Genomic DNA, 18,007 nt, shown 5'->3' with positions numbered 1-18,007 from the left:
TTTTCTGTTTGGATCACAAAATCCCCTATGTCTGCTTCTCTATGTATTTGTGAGGACGATGTCACCCGCAAGTCCGGTTTGCGTGTCTGTTCACTGAACCGTTCTGAAATTGGCCATTAGCTCCACGAACCAAAACTTATTGCCAATTTAAAAATCCATTCAGCTGCTTGTTGAGATATTGCCTTGTTTATTGTCCTGGACATTTGGAACGTAGGACAAAAAGATTGTTGTAAAATCCCCCATAGCACATTTGCACGATCATGCTTGTGAAATTAAACCTGGCAGGGAATGTCATCGCTGAAGCTGTTCAGATTCTTTACTTCCACAGATTATTTGTTGTCACTCCTGATGACTGTGAGCATTTTGCAACTGTTTGCAATGTTTTTGGAGCATGCCATGCCTTCTTGTTCATGTATGTATTTTACATGTGTATGCATGGTGCAGCTTGTGGCTGGTTGAATAGTGGAATGTGTGATAACACGTTTGCTGTTCGCGTCTTTCTTGCCAGCCTTGGCCACACTTGGTGTGGTTATGGCAGCTGTTGTGACTTCCATTCAATCTGTCCTTGATATCCTGACAAACCTTTAATGTCACTTCCATGACAAGATGCTAGCGAATTTGGTCAATGTGCTTGCAGAAAGAGGCAGCTTGTTGTGAACGTTAAAATGTATTTCTTATCCATGGTTTCCATTATTCTTGATGTTCTTTCATCACTATTCTGTGGCCATCTTTGTCCATGCCGAGACCTTTTATTTTGCAGCACTTTGAGCAGATAAAACGGGGTTTACCTCAAATTATGCATAAAGTATTCCAGTGAAGTTGCTTGATGCATGGCTAAAGCAAAACCTCCCACTCCCAGGTCATCGTGGACTTTTTTTTTCTTTTTTTTTTGGATACAGAATCGAGGCTCGTGAAAGAGCTAACATTTATTTCACAAACAAATCAACCAGACAAACAAAATATATAAAAAGAGGGAGCGGGAAGACAAGATGGGGAGAGAAGGCGAAGCACACAAACGCAACATTTGAGAGCAGGGAGATGTGTGGGAGGGAGAGGGCTTGGGGTGAGGAGGTGTGCGAAGGGGGGGTGGGGGGTGGGAGAAGTATAAAACACAAGGACACCAAGGACTTCCAGGACAGAAGTTGGTATTTCAAAAAAGTGGATTTGGGGTGAAATTAGCGGCGGTAAAAAAGATCAAGGTTTTGGATGGGGGAAAATAAGAGATGGTGGTGAACAGCTGTTTTAAAGACCTGGAGGGTGGAGTGGGATTGAAGAGAGTGAGGGAGTTTGTTCCAGAGGCGGGAGAAAAGAGCAATGAAGGATTGAAGGTGAGCAGAGACTTGATTTTGGCAGTTTAACCATAAGAGGGTTGCAGGCAGATCTTGTGTGACCTGGAGGAATATTTGGGGGACAGAGCCCAGAGAGAGCTGGGGGGGGGGGGGGCAAGGCCAGAGAGGAGTCGGTAGAAGACCGAAAGACCACCAACCTGCCTGCGGTGAGTGAGTGAAAGGCCCTCCCTCGGAGTTAGCTTCATCGCGGGAGATTCCAATGATTCTGAACGCTTTGGTTTCAACAGCGTGAAGACGAGCTAGGTGTGAGGCAGAAGCACCAGACCAGAGAGAGCAGTCTGTCTCTTACATGAGGTGCTGCATTGTCGAAAAGGCGTTTTGTATCTTTTACCACATTGAGGAGCATGCAAGTTGATGGAGTGAGCACAGGAAGTGGGAAAGGAGGAGGTTGGGGGGGGGGGGGGGCAGTAATGTTCTCTGAAGTGAACCACAAGCATAGAGATTGATCCAAAGCGGGTCTGAAGATGTTTCTAGGTCGGCAGAAGGTTCCAAAGATAAAAATGTGGAAAAGTTTGATTGCAATAGTTTCCTGGACATGCTTACATGACACGAGACTTTAATTTACCACCCATTTTGGACGAGTAAATATGAAACCAGAAGACATTTGCGCAATTGGAAATTGCATTGCAATTTTGTGACATTATCATGCTTTCTCAGTTGGTTGCTTTCAGCTTCACAACAGGATAGAGTGGTGTAGGGACATGGACCTAGTTTTGTATACAGAGTCGAGGCTTGTGGAAGATCTAGAACGCTGAACGGATCACCATGCAGCAGAACAAAAGGAATAGTAGAGGGAGGGAGTAAACACCAGTCAGCAGAGTTGAAGGACAAAATCGAGAGGGGCTTGGACAAACAATGGGTGTGGGGAGGAATGTGTGGCAGGAAAGGACGCATGGGGTGGACAAGATGGATAACGTAGAAAACTCTCAGGAAGGAAAAACTGGAAATTTAGAAGGGACATGAGTCTGAATTTGCTTGAAGATCATAAAACCCGACATGTTGTGTCAACCAATCAAAATTTGGGTTATTCAGACCTAAAGCATCAGACTAGCCGTACGCGCATGCGCAGTCCAAGCTCAGATCCTCTCCTGGCTGAGGTCGTGACACACCACCACTGATGTAAAATGACAGGCCAGCGTCCATCACGTGTCGTGTGCAAGCCTATCAGGAACCACCTTTAGAAAAAACCACCTTTAGAGGCCATTTTTCCCCGCAAAGCGGGAGTTGGCCTTTTTCGGGAACCGTGGTTGTTGTTGTTTTTCGGTCCCCTATTTGAAGCAATGTTTTACGGCCGGATGCCCTTCCTGACGCCAACCCTTTTTGCCGCCTTTAACGACAAACAGGGAATTACCAGTGAACTGGTACTCAATTAGCCGACCTCGGAAGGATGACAGGCTGAGTCAACCCCCCTGGCGTTAATTCAGCGATCGACCGGGATTCGAACCCAGGATTCGAACCCAAGCCTATCAGGAACAAACAACCAAAAACAGGTGTGTGTGTGTGTGTGTGTGTGTGTGTGTGTGTGTGTGTGTGTGTGTGTGTGTGTGTGTGTGTGTGTGTGTGTGTGTGTGTGTGTGTGTGTGTGTGTGTGTGTGTGTGTGTGTGTGTGTGTGTGTGTGTGTGTGTGTGTGTGTGTGTGTGTGTGTGTGTGTGTGTACGCACGCATAACAAGTCGGGATTGGGTTATGTAGACCATATAGTAAAACGTCAAGAAGATTGTTGTTTATGCTTGTCGCATTGAGTGCCAGACGACAATGATGGGCCAAATGGCCTGCTCATTTCCTTCAAAATGTTGCACAGGATCGTGCGACATCTTATGCCACTCAGTGAAGACTGAACCTTTCTATTTCTATTTCCATTTTGCAGATACAAAATGAACTACATATAGACAGTTCATAAAAACAACTTACCCTGTGCAGTCTTAAAAAGAAGGACATGGGAATTGTTTTTTTTAATTCAGTTCGCATTTCCAAGCGCAAGCTATATATCCGAGCACGAACCACCATCTTTCCTGAATCTCGATATTCCCCAATGCTGAGAACGTGACTGGCAAATTTGATTGGTCGAGATGGCGTAAAATGGTCTAGATGGCGTACAAATTTACTGTCATTGATGCAGCATCTTTTACACCACCTTATTTAATATGCTAAATTAGTTATTTGTGCCTGTTGTTTGTCCTTTATGGCGTCCATTAAAACATTAAGTTTCTTGTTTGACTCCAAGAAAAAAGTACTTTCCTCCTCTCTGTGTATGCTCGCTTGGGACAAGATTCCGTACAATTTGCCAAATTTAGAGCCAAAGTACTGCTAAACTGCAGGTTCATGTTCCGATTCATGTTCTGTGCAGTGTTCTACAGTGTTCAAAATATAACCTGAAATGGAGGTTATGTTGTTTCTTGATCATAGGTTGACGCCTGTAGAGCATAGACAGACAGACAGACAGACGGAGTCAACCAATTGCTTAACCGAGCTTTGTGCTTTGCACACAGAGCAACGAATGCAATAGTTTCAATTCCCAACAGAGCTTTGACCTTTGACCATGCATGTGCAGGCCAAGCTCCGTCCCTCTCCCTGTCATCACCATCCCTCAACATCACGATGTTGACCTTTCGAATTATGACGTCATAATTATGGCACCAATGACGTCATCGTTAACAACACCGTCATGAACAGTTTACGCGTTGTATCCATTCCAATGATAGGCCGGATATGGATTCGGACCTGAACCAAAATTGAATCTATTCGTCCTTGGCACACACCCAACCTGCCACCAATTTTTTTTTTTTTTTTTTTTTTTGTATACTCAATCGAGGCTCGTGAAAGAGCTAACATTTACTTCACAAACAAATCAACCAGACAAACAAAACACACAAAAAGAGGGAGCGGAAAACAAGATGGGGAGAGAAGGGGGAAGCACACAAACACAACATTTGAGAGCAGGGAGATGTGTGGAAGGGAGAGGGCTTGGGGGGAGGAGGCGTGGGAAGTGGGGGGGGGGGGGGGGGTGGAGGGAGAAGTATAAAACACAAGGATACCAAGGACTTCCAGGACAGAAGTTGGTATTTCAAAAAAGTGGAATTGGGGTGAAATTAGCGGGGGTAGAAAAGATCAAGGTTTTGGATGGGGGAAGATAAGAGATGGTGGTGAACAGCAGTTTTAAAGACCTGGAGGGTGGAGTGGGATTGAAGAGAGTGAGGGAGTTTGTTCCAGAGGCGGGAGAAGAGAGGAATGAAGGAGTGAAGGTGAGCAGAGTCTTGATTTTGGCAGTTTGACCATAAGAGGGTTGCAGGCAGATCTTGTGCGACCTGTAGGAATATTTGCGGGACAGAGCCCAGAGAGAGCTGGGGGGGCAAGGCCAGAGAGGAGTCGGTAGAAGATGGAAAGACCACCAACCTGCCTGCGGTGAGTGAGTGAGAGGCCCTTGGAGTTAGCTTCATCGCGGGAGATTCCAATGATTCTGAATGCTTTGGTTTCAACAGTGTGAAGACGAGCTAGGTGTGAGGCAGGAGCACCAGCCCAGAGGGGAGAGCAGTATTCCATTGAGCTGCGGATGAAAGCCTTGTATGTGGTGAGGAGCTCAGGTGTGCCAAGGAAGGACTTTGCACGACGGAGGATGCCCAGTCGGCGACTTGCTTTGGAGGCCAGATTTGAAATGTGGTTTTCCCAGGAAAGATCATGGCAGATAGTGAGACCCAAAAGCTTGAGTGACAGAACTTCTTGGAGAGGATTACTCAGAAAGTGGATGGGAGGGTTGTCCAGTCGGTCTTTTCGGAGAGACGTCGTAAGAGTGTGAGATTTGTCAGGATTGAAAGACATGTGCCACTTGTTTGCCCAGTCTGTGATTTTGTCCAGGTCTGCAGAGAGTGAGGAGGCAGCAGACTGCCGATCTGAGGGATGAAGAATGGAGCGACAGAGAGTAGAGTCATCAGCAAAGAGATACAGAGGATTTTCAAGAGAGTCAGAGAGATCATTGATGAAGACCAGAAAAAGCACAGGGCCCAGAACACTGCCTTGTGGAACTCCAGCCTGAACAGGAAGAGATGAGAGAAACCCATTCAGGGCCACACGTTGACCGACTAGAGAGGAAGTCCGCCAGCCAAGCGTGGAGATTTCCATTGATACCAAAAGAGGAGAGTTTGGTGAGCAGAGCGGGGTGCCAGACCGTATCGAAGGCATGTGATATGTCAAGGGAGACTGCTCTAATTTCCTGTTTGGCATTGAGGACCTCCATCCATTGTTGAGAAAGCAGAAGCAGCATGTCCAGAGTAGAGTGTCCAGGTCTGAAACCAAATTGATGATCAGAGATCAAGCCATTGGAGAAGAGGAAAGATTTCATATCTGAAGCAATGATGGATTCCATGACTTTGCTGATAATTGGGAGAAGGCTGATTGGTCTGTAGTTGCTGGGATCTGTTTTTGCACCTTTTTTGTGCAAAGCGGTGATGTTGGCAGATTTCCAAGCAGATGGAAGATGACCTTGAGCAAAAGAGAGGGTGAAGAGAACAGAGAGAGGGAGTGAAAGAGCGAAGAACAGGATTTTAGGACCCGTGGGCTGATGCCGTCAGGTCCAGTTGCAGAATCCGAGTCGAGGGTTGACAGAAACTTTTCCACCTTATCAGGAGGAAAGGACACAGAGTCCAGGAGCAGCTGGGTACGACTGGGTACGGTGGGTACAGAGAGGGATGGGTTTGGGACAGAAGATTTAGAGGCAAACACAGAGTTGAGGCATTCAGCTTTTTCACGCGCGGAGTCAGCCGTGTGGCCATTTGAGGTGAGGGAGGGGATGGAGGGGGAACAAACACCAGAAACAGATTTGACCAGACGCCACCAGGATTTGGAAGAGGGAGACAGATAAGAGAGTTCGGTCCTGAGAACGGAGAGATATTGTTTCCTGGCTCTCCTGAGGGTGGACACACACTTGTTTCGGACTTTGTGAAAGGAAATGAGATTTCCTTCCTTTGGATTTGCTTTCCAGGAGACGAAAGCAAGTTGTTTCTGGGCAATAGCCTCACCACAAGATTCCGTGTACCATGGATGGGAGGAAGGGTAAGACAACAGAAGATGAGATGGGATAAATCTGTGCCTGAGAGAGAGCAGTTTGCTTTGGAAGAATTCCCAGGAAGAATTTATGTCAGAGGCAGTAGAGATGGGAGACCAGTCCAGATGATTGATGGCTGCTTGAAGACCGTGCCAGTTGGCCTGAGTGAAATGCCAGACTCGTCGACGCTGAGGAGGCTCTCTGAGAATGGTCAGAGAGATGTCCACTTTAACAAGCACATGATCAGAAGAGCCGATTGGAGCAGAAGAAGAGCAGCAGACATTTTCAGGGAAGTTAGTCATAACCAAGTCCAGAAGAGAAGATGCTCCGTTGACTGAAATCCGGGTTGGGAAATTGACAGATTGTGTCAGTCCCAGTGAGTCACAGAAGTCCTTTGCTGAAGAGCCATGGCTGGTGAGAGCGGTACCCACACCCAGCCAACTGGCATGGTGACAGTTGAAATCACCACATATGAGGAAGAGAGAGTTGGGATGGGTAGATAGAAGTTGGTCCATATTCTCAGACAGCGAGATGTAGATGGAGTCATCACTGTTTGGTGGACGGTACAACACACATATGAACAAAAGGTGGGAGCGAAGGGGAAGCCGTAGCCAAAGGTATTCCTGGGGGTGAGGTGGAGAGAGGGCAGTGCAGGGCGAGTGAGGAAGAGAGTTTTTTATAAAGATAGCAACCCCACCTCCAGGACGAGGCTCAGGTCTATCATACCGGAGGAGGGAGTAACCTGGGAGAGATACCAAGGAATCAGAGACATCATGAAGGAGGAAAGTTTCTGTTAAGCAGATCACGTCTGGTTTGTCAGAAGCAACCTGTATGGAGAGATCAGACAAGTTTGAGCGAAGGCCCCGGATGTTTGAGGTCCATACTGTTAAGGAAGAGGAAGGGGGAGCATCGGATACAGAACGGGGGGGGGGGGGGGGAGCGGTAGGGTAAGATTTGGAAGAGGAGGAAGAGGTAGGGAGAGCTGTTGAAGGTGTGTCGGAGATTACAGAATAGCTTGGAGAAAGGGAAGAATGGGGCAGACAGAAGGTTTGATGGTGATTGGGAGAGGCGCAGTGAGGTGTTATTTGACGAGGGGGAAGAGCGAGGCAGAAGGTTGAGGGAGATGAAGGTGGAAGGGGGAAGAAGCGGGGAGGACGCTTTGAGGGGGAGGGGTGGGAGGGGAGGAGCGAGGGAGAGTCTCGGAGCGGAGGGGTGTGGGGGGAGATTTGAAAGGAATGGGTGATTGGGAAGATTTGGAGGGGAGGGGCAAGGGGGAAGATTTGAAAGAGATAGGTGATGGGGATGATTTGGAGGGGATGGGCAAGGGGGTAGATTTAGAGGGGAGGGGTGATGGGAAATGGGATTTTGGGGTGATGGGATTTTGAAAAATGTACGATTAATGGGAAACGAACATTTATTGCAAAATGAGTTTCTTGAGACATTCGAGTCAAAAATACGTTTGAGGACGCTGGAGGGAGGATGGAGTGCTGGAGAGTTTAGGGAATGAATGAAAGATGCACTATAAGAGATGGAATTTTTTTTTGGAATGAATGGATTTGGTGAGCAAGTCGAAAGCATCCTTTTATAGAAGAAGAAGAAAAAGGTGTTATAGAATATGACAGAATACAGGTCTTCAGGGGTCAGATGAGACATTTTTTAACAACGTGATCACAAACGAAACGACGTGGTCGAAAAACGAACGAACGAACAAATAAGAACGAATAAGAACAGAAGGAAATGTTTTTGGGTTTTTTTTTTTTTTTTGAGATTTTAAAACAAGGAAGTATGGGATGAAAAACCGTGAAAAACAGAGACCGGAAAATAATTGCAGCGCGATCAGAGAACCGCTGAGACAAAAACGAAGCCTCAAGCCAAGGTTGGACCACAGTAGCCTAGTACTACACTTAGGCCTCAGAATACGCGATAAGAGAGACCGACGATTCTGTACACAGGTATGAAAAACCAACGCCAAGAATACTATTCAAGACACCCCAATAGGTACATACAAGACCAGTTTCAACAAAAACACAATTGAGAAAAGTTACTTAACTTCGAAAGCGAGCGTGCATGGACAGCTTTGAAGAGACGAGACCTCCAATCTTGCGCATTTATTTATTTTTTCTGAATCCGTCAATAACTTTTAAAGATATCCTGTTCACAGACAGACATGGGTGAAAACGCAACCTTTGCCTACCTTCGGTGGCACAGGTAATAATGCGGTTCAGCGAATTTGGGGAAGATTGGTGTTTGTAAACGTAAAAGCAAACAGACTTTTTTTTGTTTTTTAAAATATATTTGCCCCTTCATTCCCACTGCTATATCTCTCTGATAATTTTTCCCTTTTCAGTCGAAATTAATATTGTATCCAAGCAATGTCATTTGTTGATTTTTTTTTTTTAAAGTTTTTTTGGTTTTTTTTCTCTGCTAACCTGCATCAGTTCAGTTGTTTCTTTTTTACCCTTTTTCTTTTTTGACATTTTTTCGGATATTTTTGGCCCAGATTGTCAAGAGAACAAAACATGTGAACCGTCCGTCCGTCATGCTATCTCCTGAACAGTTGGGCAGAAATTCACCAAACTTGGTAGTTATAATCACCACATGGCAAGAGGTCGCAGGAGCAGTGCCATTTTTGGCACTGCCCCCTGGGGCGGAGTAATATGGCCAAATACCGAAAAAGGCAAGTACGGGCACATTTTAAAACATTTTTAATGAAACTTTGGATGTGCAATCAACATTGGGAAACTCATGAAATATGTATTACGATTTGAAGCGGTGAAGCCGCTTCATTATTTGGCTTTGTCCTTCCATCAAAGGGCATAGCCGTCAAAAATGAAGAACCTTTCTAACCCACCGTGTTTAATTCTAAAGAGTTCTAAAGGGTAATTCTAAAGAGTTATGAAGGGTAATTCTAAAGAGTTATAAAGGGTAATTCTAAAGAGTTATAAAGGGTAATTATAATGGGTTTTAATGGGCAGTTATAATGTGTTGTAAAGGATAATTCTAAAGAGTTATAAAGGGTAATTCTAATGGGTTTTAATGGGCAGTTATGTGTTGTGAAGGATAATTCTAATGGGTTTTAATGGGCAGTTATAATGTGTTGTAAAGGATAATTCTAAAGAGTTATAAAGGGTAATTTTAATGGGTTTTAATGGGCAGTTATAATGTGTTGTAAAGGATAATTCTAAAGAGTTATAAAGGGTAATTATAATGGGTTTTAATGGGCAGTTATAATGTGTTGTAAAATATAATTCTAAAGAGTTATAAAGGGTAATTATAATGGGTTTTAATGGGCAGTTATAATGTGTTGTAAAGGATAATTCTAAAGAGTTATAACGGGTAATTCTAATGGGTTTTAATGGGCAGTTATAATGTGTTGTGAAGGATAATTCTAATGGGTTTTAATGGGCAGTTATAATGTGTTGTGAAGGATAATTTTAATGGGTTTTAATGGACAGTTATAATGTGTTGTAAAGGATAATTCTAAAGAGTTATAAAGGGTAATTATAATGGGTTTTAATGGGCAGTTATAATGTGTTGTAAAGGATAATTCTAAAGAGTTATAAAGGGTAATTATAATGGGTTTTAATGGGCAGTTATAATGTGTTGTAAAGGATAATTCTAAAGAGTTATAAAGGGTAATTCTAATGGGTTTTAATGGGCAGTTATAATGTGTTGTGAAGGATAATTTTAATGGGCAGTTATAATGTGTTGTAAAGGATAATTCTAAAGGGTTATAAAGGGTAATTATAATGGGTTTTAATGGGCAGTTATAATGTGTTGTAAAGGATAATTCGAAAGTTATAAAGGGTAATTCTAATGGGTTTTAATGGGCAGTTATAATGTGTTGTGAAGGATAATTCTAATGGGTTTTAATGGGCAGTTATAATGTGTTGTGAAGGATAATTCTAATGGATTTCGTTGTTAATCTTTTTTCGCATCTTTCAACTTTGTTGTTAGTTGGGAAGTGTAGGGATTTGTGATGGCGCAGATTCGACTTTGCTCTAGTTTATTTTTTGGGATGGTTCAATAGTTTTAGTTTAATTGTTGTGTCGTTACTAATGTGAATTGGCATTTCTGTAAACACGGAGCTTCTCCACCACCTAATCGCCGCTACGCCAGCACCAACAAACATTCCACCGCATTTGCACCTACCTGTAAGCATGGCTGTTCATTAAAGCGTGCATTCCACGGAGTCAGCAAGGTGAGCATTCTGCACAGTGCCAGGGTGGGAATCTTTCACTGGTTGCCTGTGCCAAGGCAGCAGTTTTTATAAAGCTGCCTGCTTTATTTCAAGACCAGTTTGTCAAGACAACAAAGCTGTGAGGTGGTTTTTTTTGTTTTATGCTAAAAAGAAAGCAACTGCTAAGGTAAGAAATGTAACAAACATTTTTACCATGTACTTGTGCTTCCAAATTCTCACCTTCATGCAACCTTTTAAATGTTTTAAGGTTCAGTGCACTCCATACGTATGCTGCAAAGGGTGAAGTCAAATTTGTTGTCCCCCGTCGCACCTGGGCTAGCGGCTAGGGTGCCAGCTTAGGATCCAAGGATCCTGGGTTCGAATCCTGGTCGATCGCTGAATTAACGCCAGGGGGGTTGACTCAGCCTGTCATCCTTCCGAGGTCGGCTAATTTGAGTACCAGTTCACTGGTAATTCCCTGTGTGTCGTAAAAAGGCGACAAACAGGGTTGGCGGCAGGAAGGGCATCCGGCCGTAAAACATTGCTTCAAAAAGGGGACCAAAAAACAACAACCATGGTCCCCGAAAAAGGCCAACCCCCGCTTTGCGGGGAAAAATGGCCTCTAAACGGTGGTTTCGCACCGCGAGCGAAAGGGGGACTATGATTGTCCCCTCCGTTCGTGCGTGCGTGCGTAAGCGGAGGACCGAATTATAATTTCGTGTGTGGGTGCAACAAGGCATATGGAAGAACCCTATTGAAAATTAGGTCACCACGTCAAAATCCAAGATGGCCGCCGCCATGTATGTCTGAACCTTGAGCGGAATATCTTGAAAAATAAGCGAAGTACCAACTTCTAATCTGGTGTGTCGGTGTACCTACACATAAGGAAGAACACTATTGAAAATTTGGTCGCCACGTCAAAATCCAAGATGACCGCCACCATATACATATGTCTGAACCTTGTGAGCACAATATCTTAAAAAATAAACGAACTACTAACTTCTAATTTGGTGTGTGGGTGTATCTACGCATAAGGAAGAACGCTATTGAAAATTGGGTCACCACATCAAAATCCAAGATGGCCGCCTTGCGTCTTCCACTTTGTCAACTCGCATCACTTCACCGACGGGGGACCTAGGCGTAACACTTATTATTGCTATATGCTCAAGAAATTTGGATTTGAGATCAAAAGATGAATATGAGGCGAGAGTACAGAAGGTCAGCTTTTATTTCTTGGTATGTCTATGCAACAACAGAATTTTAATATTCAGTCTATTTTAGGTGAGCATAAATATTGGAACAGATGACTGGCAGGTGTTTCTTCTTGCATTGATTGTTCACACACAAAAGTGCTGTGAATGTCCAGTCTTGGTTTTAGCCTTTGCTTTTACCTTGAGTCTGCCCTGGAAATCAGTAGGCATAAACCAACACAAAGACCAAAGAACTGTCTATGAAAGAAAAACAAGCAATGTGGAAGCTGAAAAAACAGAATAATGCAATTATAACCATGGCACAAAATGGGCATAGCAAATACAATTTGGAATATCTTGATAAAGAAAGAAACGTGTACTTAGCAATAGACAGGTCAGCCAAGGAAAACAACTGCAGTTCATGACAGAAAAATCATCAGAACTGTGAAGAAAAACCATAAAACAACTCTCAGTGACATCACCAACAACCTCTAGAGTGCAGTGGTGAAAATATCACAATCTACCATTCGCAGAAGACTTTGACAGCAGAATTACAAAGGCTACACCGCAGTATGCAAAGCTCTCATCAACACCAAAAATAGAATGGCCAGATTAGAATTTGGCAAGAAATAAAGAGGTGAGCCAGTGAGTTCTGGAACAAAGTTTTATGGACCGATGAGACCAAGATAAACCTTTACCAAAGTGACGAAAAGGTGGAAGTGTGCCAAGGCCAACGCACCAAGAAGTTCATCAGGGGAAAAAGTGGAAGGTTTTAGACTGGCCAAGTCAATCTCTCGATATAAATCCAATAGAGCATGCATTTTACTTGCTGAAGACCAGACTAAAGTCAGAAATCCCCAAAACGAGCAACATCTGAAAATGGCTACAGTAAAGGCTTGGCAAAGCATCTCAAACGGAGATACCAATAGTTTGGTGATGTCGATGAGTCAGACTCTATGTTGTTATTACATGCAAGGGATATTCAACCAAATACGAACCATTATACTAATTTAATTTACTTTAAGTTAATCTGTTCCAATACCATGCTTAACTAAAATGGGGGCACTGGACATAAAAAGTGGTATTGTTATAGGATGGTAAAACATTTACAAAGAAATACCAATAAATAATAGCTGATCTTCTGTACTCTTGCCTCATTCATCTTTTGATCTCAAATTCTTAAATATTTAGCAGAAATATAATATCAAATTTGACTTCCCTGTTCCAATACTTATGGAGGGCACTGTATCTTGAAAAAGACATGTGGAAAGGTCTTGGCACTCATATTTTGTTTATTACTCTGTGTATCGTTACACATGGACTAGGTTTGCTCAATGCAAGTCAGGTGTGTGCTTGTTCTAAACGTGGTCTATTGTTTCATCATTCTGACACAATGGAATGATAGTGGATCGTTTCCCACTTTCTCTTGTGCTTTCTGCATTTATTTATTTATTTAACTTAAAACTTATTCAACCAAATACATAATTCAACTTATTTTGCAAAGCAAAAATCGGGCTGAAGAAATTGGTTCACTTTGTCTGTCTTGTCTCTAGAAACGTCAGTTTATGATCGAGGATCAATTTAATTTCAATTGAATGTCGCATTTTGAACATGAATTGGAACATGAATCAGAAAACGAACCTGTAGTTCAGGAGTACTTTGGCTCTGATTTTAGACTGATTGTGAATGCACAGAGAGCAGCGAGATATTTTTTTTTTAACTCCATCTGCCGACTCTTAGTGAATCTCAGGCCGACTGCCAGGGTCATCAAGCAGCCATCAAACTTCTGGACCGGTCTCCTTATTTCTACTGTCTCTGACATCAACTCATCCTGGGAATTCTTCCAAACTAAATTGCTCTCTCTCTCATGCACAGATTTTTTTTTTTTTTTTTTTTTTTTTTTTTTTTTTTTGTATACAATATCGAGGCTCGTGAAAGAGCGAACATTAATCACACAGAAAGACAAACCGACACATAAAACATATAACATAGGGACCGGTAGACAAGATGGGGAGAGAGGGGGAAGGACACAAACACAACATTTGAGAGCAGGGACCGAGAGACATGGAGACATCGAGAGATCTGAGAGAGGGCGAGGGCTTTGGGGGGGGGGGGGCGTGGGAAGGGGGCAGTGGGAGAGGTATAAAACATATGGACACTGCCAGGACTTCCAGGAAAGAAGTTGGAATTTCAAACAAGGTGGATCTGGGGTGAATTAGCGGGGGTAGAAAAGATCAAGGTTTTGGATGGGGGAAGATAAGAGATGGTGGTGAACAGCTGTTTTAAAGACCTGGAGGGAGGAGTGGGATTGAAGGGAGTGAGGGAGTTTGTTCCAGAGGCGGGAGAAAAGAGGAATGAAAGAGTGAAGGTGAGCGGAGAGCCGAGATTTCGGCAGTTTAACCATCAGAGGGTTGCTGGCAGATCTTGTGCGACCTGTAGGAATATTTGGGGGACAGAGCACAGAGAGAGCTGGGGGTGCAAGGCCGGAGAGGAGTCGGTAGAAGACAGAAAGACCACCTACCTGCCTGCGGTGAGTGAGTGAAAGGCCCTCAGAGATAGCTTCATCGCGGGAGATTCCAATAATTCTGAAAGCTTTGGTTTCAACAGCGTGAAGCCGAGCTAGGTGTGAGGCAGGAGCACCGGCCCATAGGGGAGAACAGTATTCCATTGAGCTGCGGATGAAAGCCTTGTATGTGGTGAGGAGCTCAGGTGTGCCGAGGAAGGACTTCGCACGACGGAGGATGCCCAGTCGGCGACTGGCTTTGGAGGCCAGCTTGGAAATGTGGTTTTCCCAAGAAAGATCATGGCAGATAGTGAGACCCAAAATCTTGAGCGACAGAACTTCTTGGAGAGGATTGTTGAGAAAGTAGATGGGAGGGTTGTCCAGTCGATCTTTTCGGAGAGACATAGTAAGAGTGTGAGATTTGTCAGGATTGAAAGACATGTTCCACTTGTTTGACCAGTCTGTGATTTTGTCCAGGTCTTCAGAGAGTGAGGAGGCAGCAGACTGCCGATCTGAGGGAAGAGGAATGGAGCGGCAGAGAGTGGAGTCATCAGCAAAGAGATAGAGAGGATTTTCGAGAGAGTCAGAGAGATCATTGATGAAGACCAGAAAAAGCACGGGGCCCAGAACACTGCCTTGGGGAACTCCAGCCTGAACAGGAAGAGGAGATGAGAGAAACCCATTCAGGGCCACACGTTGACGACGACTAGAGAGGAAGTCCGCCAGCCATGCGTGGAGATTTCCATGGATACCAAAGGAGGAGAGTTTGGTGAGCAGAGCGGGGTGCCAGACCGTGTCGAAGGCACGTGATATGTCGAGGGAGACAGCTCTAATTTCCTGTTTGGCATTGAGGACCTCCATCCATTGTTGAGACAGCAGAAGCAGCATGTCCAGAGTAGAGTGACCTGGTCTGAAACCAAATTGATGATCAGAGATCAAGCCATTGGAGAAGAGGAAAGATTTCATATCAGAAGCAATGATGGATTCCATGACTTTGCTGATAATTGGGAGAAGGCTGATTGGTCTGTAGTTGCTAGGATCTGTTTTTGCACCTTTTTTGTGCAAAGCGGTGATGTTGGCTGATTTCCAAGCAGATGGCAGTTGACCTTGAGCAAAAGAGAGGGTGAAGAGAACAGCGAGAGGGTGAGATAGAGCAGCAGAGCAGGATTTTAGGACCCGTGGGCTGATGCCGTCGGGTCCAGTTGCAGAATCAGAGTCGAGGGTTGACAGAAACTTTTCCACCTTGTCAGGAGGAAAGGACACGGAGTCCAGGAGCAGCAGGGTACGACTGGGTATGGTGGGTACAGAGAGGGATGGGTTTGGGACACAAGATTTAGAGGCAAACACAGAGTTGAGGCATTCAGCTTTTTCACGTGCGGAGTCAGCTGTATAGCCGTTTGAGGTAAGGGAGGGGATGGAGGGGGAACAAACACCAGAAACGGATTTGACCAGACGCCACCAGGATTTGGAAGAGGGAGACAGATAAGAGAGTTCGGTCTTGAGAACGGAGAGATATTGTTTCCTGGCTCTCCTGAGGGTGGACACACACTTGTTTCGGGCTTTGTGAAAGGAAATGAGATTTCCTTCCGTTGGATTTGCTTTCCAGGAGACGAAGGCAAGTTGTTTCTGGGCAACAGCCTCACCACAAGATTCCGTGTACCATGGACGGGAGGAAGGGTATGACAACTGAAGACGAGATGGGATAAATCTGTGCATGAGAGAGAGCAATTTACTTTGGAAGAATTCCCAGGATGAGTTGATGTCAGAGGTGGTAGAGATGGGAGACCAGTCCAGATGATTGATGGCTGCTTGAAGACCGTGCCAGTTGGCCTGAGTGAAATGCCAGACTCGTCGACGCTGAGCAGGCTCCCTGAGGATGGTCAGAGAGATGTCCACTTTAACAAGGACATGATCAGATGATCCGATCGGAGCAGAAGAAGAGCAGCAGACATTTTCAGGGAAGTTAGTCATAACCAAGTCCAGAAGAGAAGATGTTCCGTTGACTGAGATCCGGGTCGGGAAATTGACAGATTGTGTCAGTCCCAGTGAGTCGCAGAAGTCCTTTGCTGAGGAGCCATGGCTGGTGAGAGAGGTACCCACACCCAGCCAACTGGCATGATGACAGTTGAAATCACCACATATGAGGAAGAGAGAGTTGGGATGAGTAGATAGAAGTTGGTCCATATCATCAGACAGCGAGATGTAGATGGAGTCATCACTGTTTGGTGGACGGTACAACACACATATGAACAAGAGGTGGGAGCGAAGGGGAAGCCGTAGCCAGAGGTATTCCTGGGGGTGAGGTGGAGAGAGTGCAGTGCAGGGCGAGTGAGGAAGAGAGTTTTTGATAAAGATAGCAACCCCGCCTCCAGGACGAGGCTCAGGTCTATCATACCGGAGGAGGGAGTAGCCCGGGAGAGATACTATGGAATCAGAGACATCATAAAGGAGGAAAGTTTCTGTTAAGCAGATCACGTCTGGTTTGACAGAAGCAACCTGTATGGAGAGATCAGTTAAGTTTGAACGAAGGCCCCGGATGTTTGAGGTCCATACCGTTAATGAAGAGGAAGGGGGAGCATCAGATACAGAACAGGGGGGAGGAGGGGTAGGGTAAGATGTGGAAGAGGTGGAAGAGGTAGGGAGAGCTGTTGAAGGTGTGTCAGAGATTTCAGAATAGCTCGGAGAAAGGGAAGGATGGGGCGGACAAAAGGTTTGATGGTGATTGGGTGAGCCACAATGAGGTGTTATTTGAGGAGGGGGAAGAGCGAGGCAGAAGGTTGGGGGAGATGGAGGTGAGAGTTTGAAGGGGGAAGAAGCGGGGAGGACGCTTTGAGGAGGGGGAGTGAGCGGGGGGAAATTGAGAAGCAATGAGGGTGGGGAGATTTGAAGGGGAGGGGTGAGGGGGGAGTTTGGGAGGGAAGGGACAAGGGGAGGGATTTGAAAGGGATGGGATATGGGGGAGATTTGGGGGGGAGGGGTGAGGCAGGAGTCTAGGAGGGGAGGGGCGAGGGGGCGTCTTGGCGGGGAGGGGTGAGGGAGTAGTTTAGGAGGGAGGGGGCAAGGGGGGAGATTTGAAAGGGATGGGTGATGGGGAAGATTTGGAGGGGAGGGGTGATGGGTAAGATTTGGAGGGGAGGGGTTATGGGGAAGATTTGGAGGGGAGGGGTGAGATTGGATTTTTGAAAGTGTACGATTTATGGGAAACGAACATTTATTGCAAAATGAGTTTCTTGTGACCTTCGAGTTAAAAATACGTTTAAGGACGCTGGATGGAGGATGGAGTGCAGGAGAGTTTAGGGAATGTAGAACAAAGGCACTATAGGAGATGGATATTTTTTTTGGGATGAATTGATTTGGTGAGCAAGTCGAAAGCAGCCTTTTAAAGAAGAAGAAGAAAAAGGTGTTATAAAATATGACGGAATACATAACTTGAGGGGAAAGTGTAAACATTGAAGGTTAATGAGTGAAAACTATCTGGGGAAATGGGGGAGAAACACGTGGTCGAAGAACGAACGAACGAATAAGAATGAATAAACGAATGAGAACAGAGAAGGAAATGTTTTTTTTTTTTTTTTTTTTTTTTTTTTTTTTTTTTTTTGAGTTGAGATTTACACAAGGAAGTAGGCTATGGGTGAAAAGCCTGGGAATACAGAGAACGAAAGTTATTGGATCACAAACGACGGACCACTGAGAGAAAAACAAAGCCTCAAGGTTGTACAGTGCACACTGTACAAGGCCTTGCTCGCGA

At 44.9% G+C, this 18,007-nt stretch overlaps 1 protein-coding gene across 3 annotated transcripts in view; it reads left to right on the top strand.

Moving 5' to 3' along the window:
* Positions 1–18,007, top strand: part of LOC137433816 (protein PALS2) — a 144,988-nt gene that overhangs the window by 37,764 nt on the left and 89,217 nt on the right. Inside the window, exon 1 of one of the 3 annotated variants that reach the window (XM_068126195.2) lies at positions 10,716–10,753. The exons of the other annotated variants lie outside the window; for them this stretch is intronic. The gene's annotated coding sequence lies outside the window, so the exon portion shown is untranslated. Of the gene's footprint in view, positions 1–10,715; positions 10,754–18,007 lie in introns of those variants that run through there. 3 annotated transcript variants of the gene reach the window in all.

Source organism: Myxine glutinosa, chromosome 10, assembly GCF_964187855.1.
Source record: "Myxine glutinosa chromosome 10, kmMyxGlut1.1, whole genome shotgun sequence".
Classification (NCBI taxonomy): Eukaryota; Metazoa; Chordata; class Myxini; order Myxiniformes; family Myxinidae; genus Myxine; species Myxine glutinosa.
Note: the sequence above shows the minus strand (reverse complement) of the source record. Positions and strands in the feature narration are given on the sequence as shown.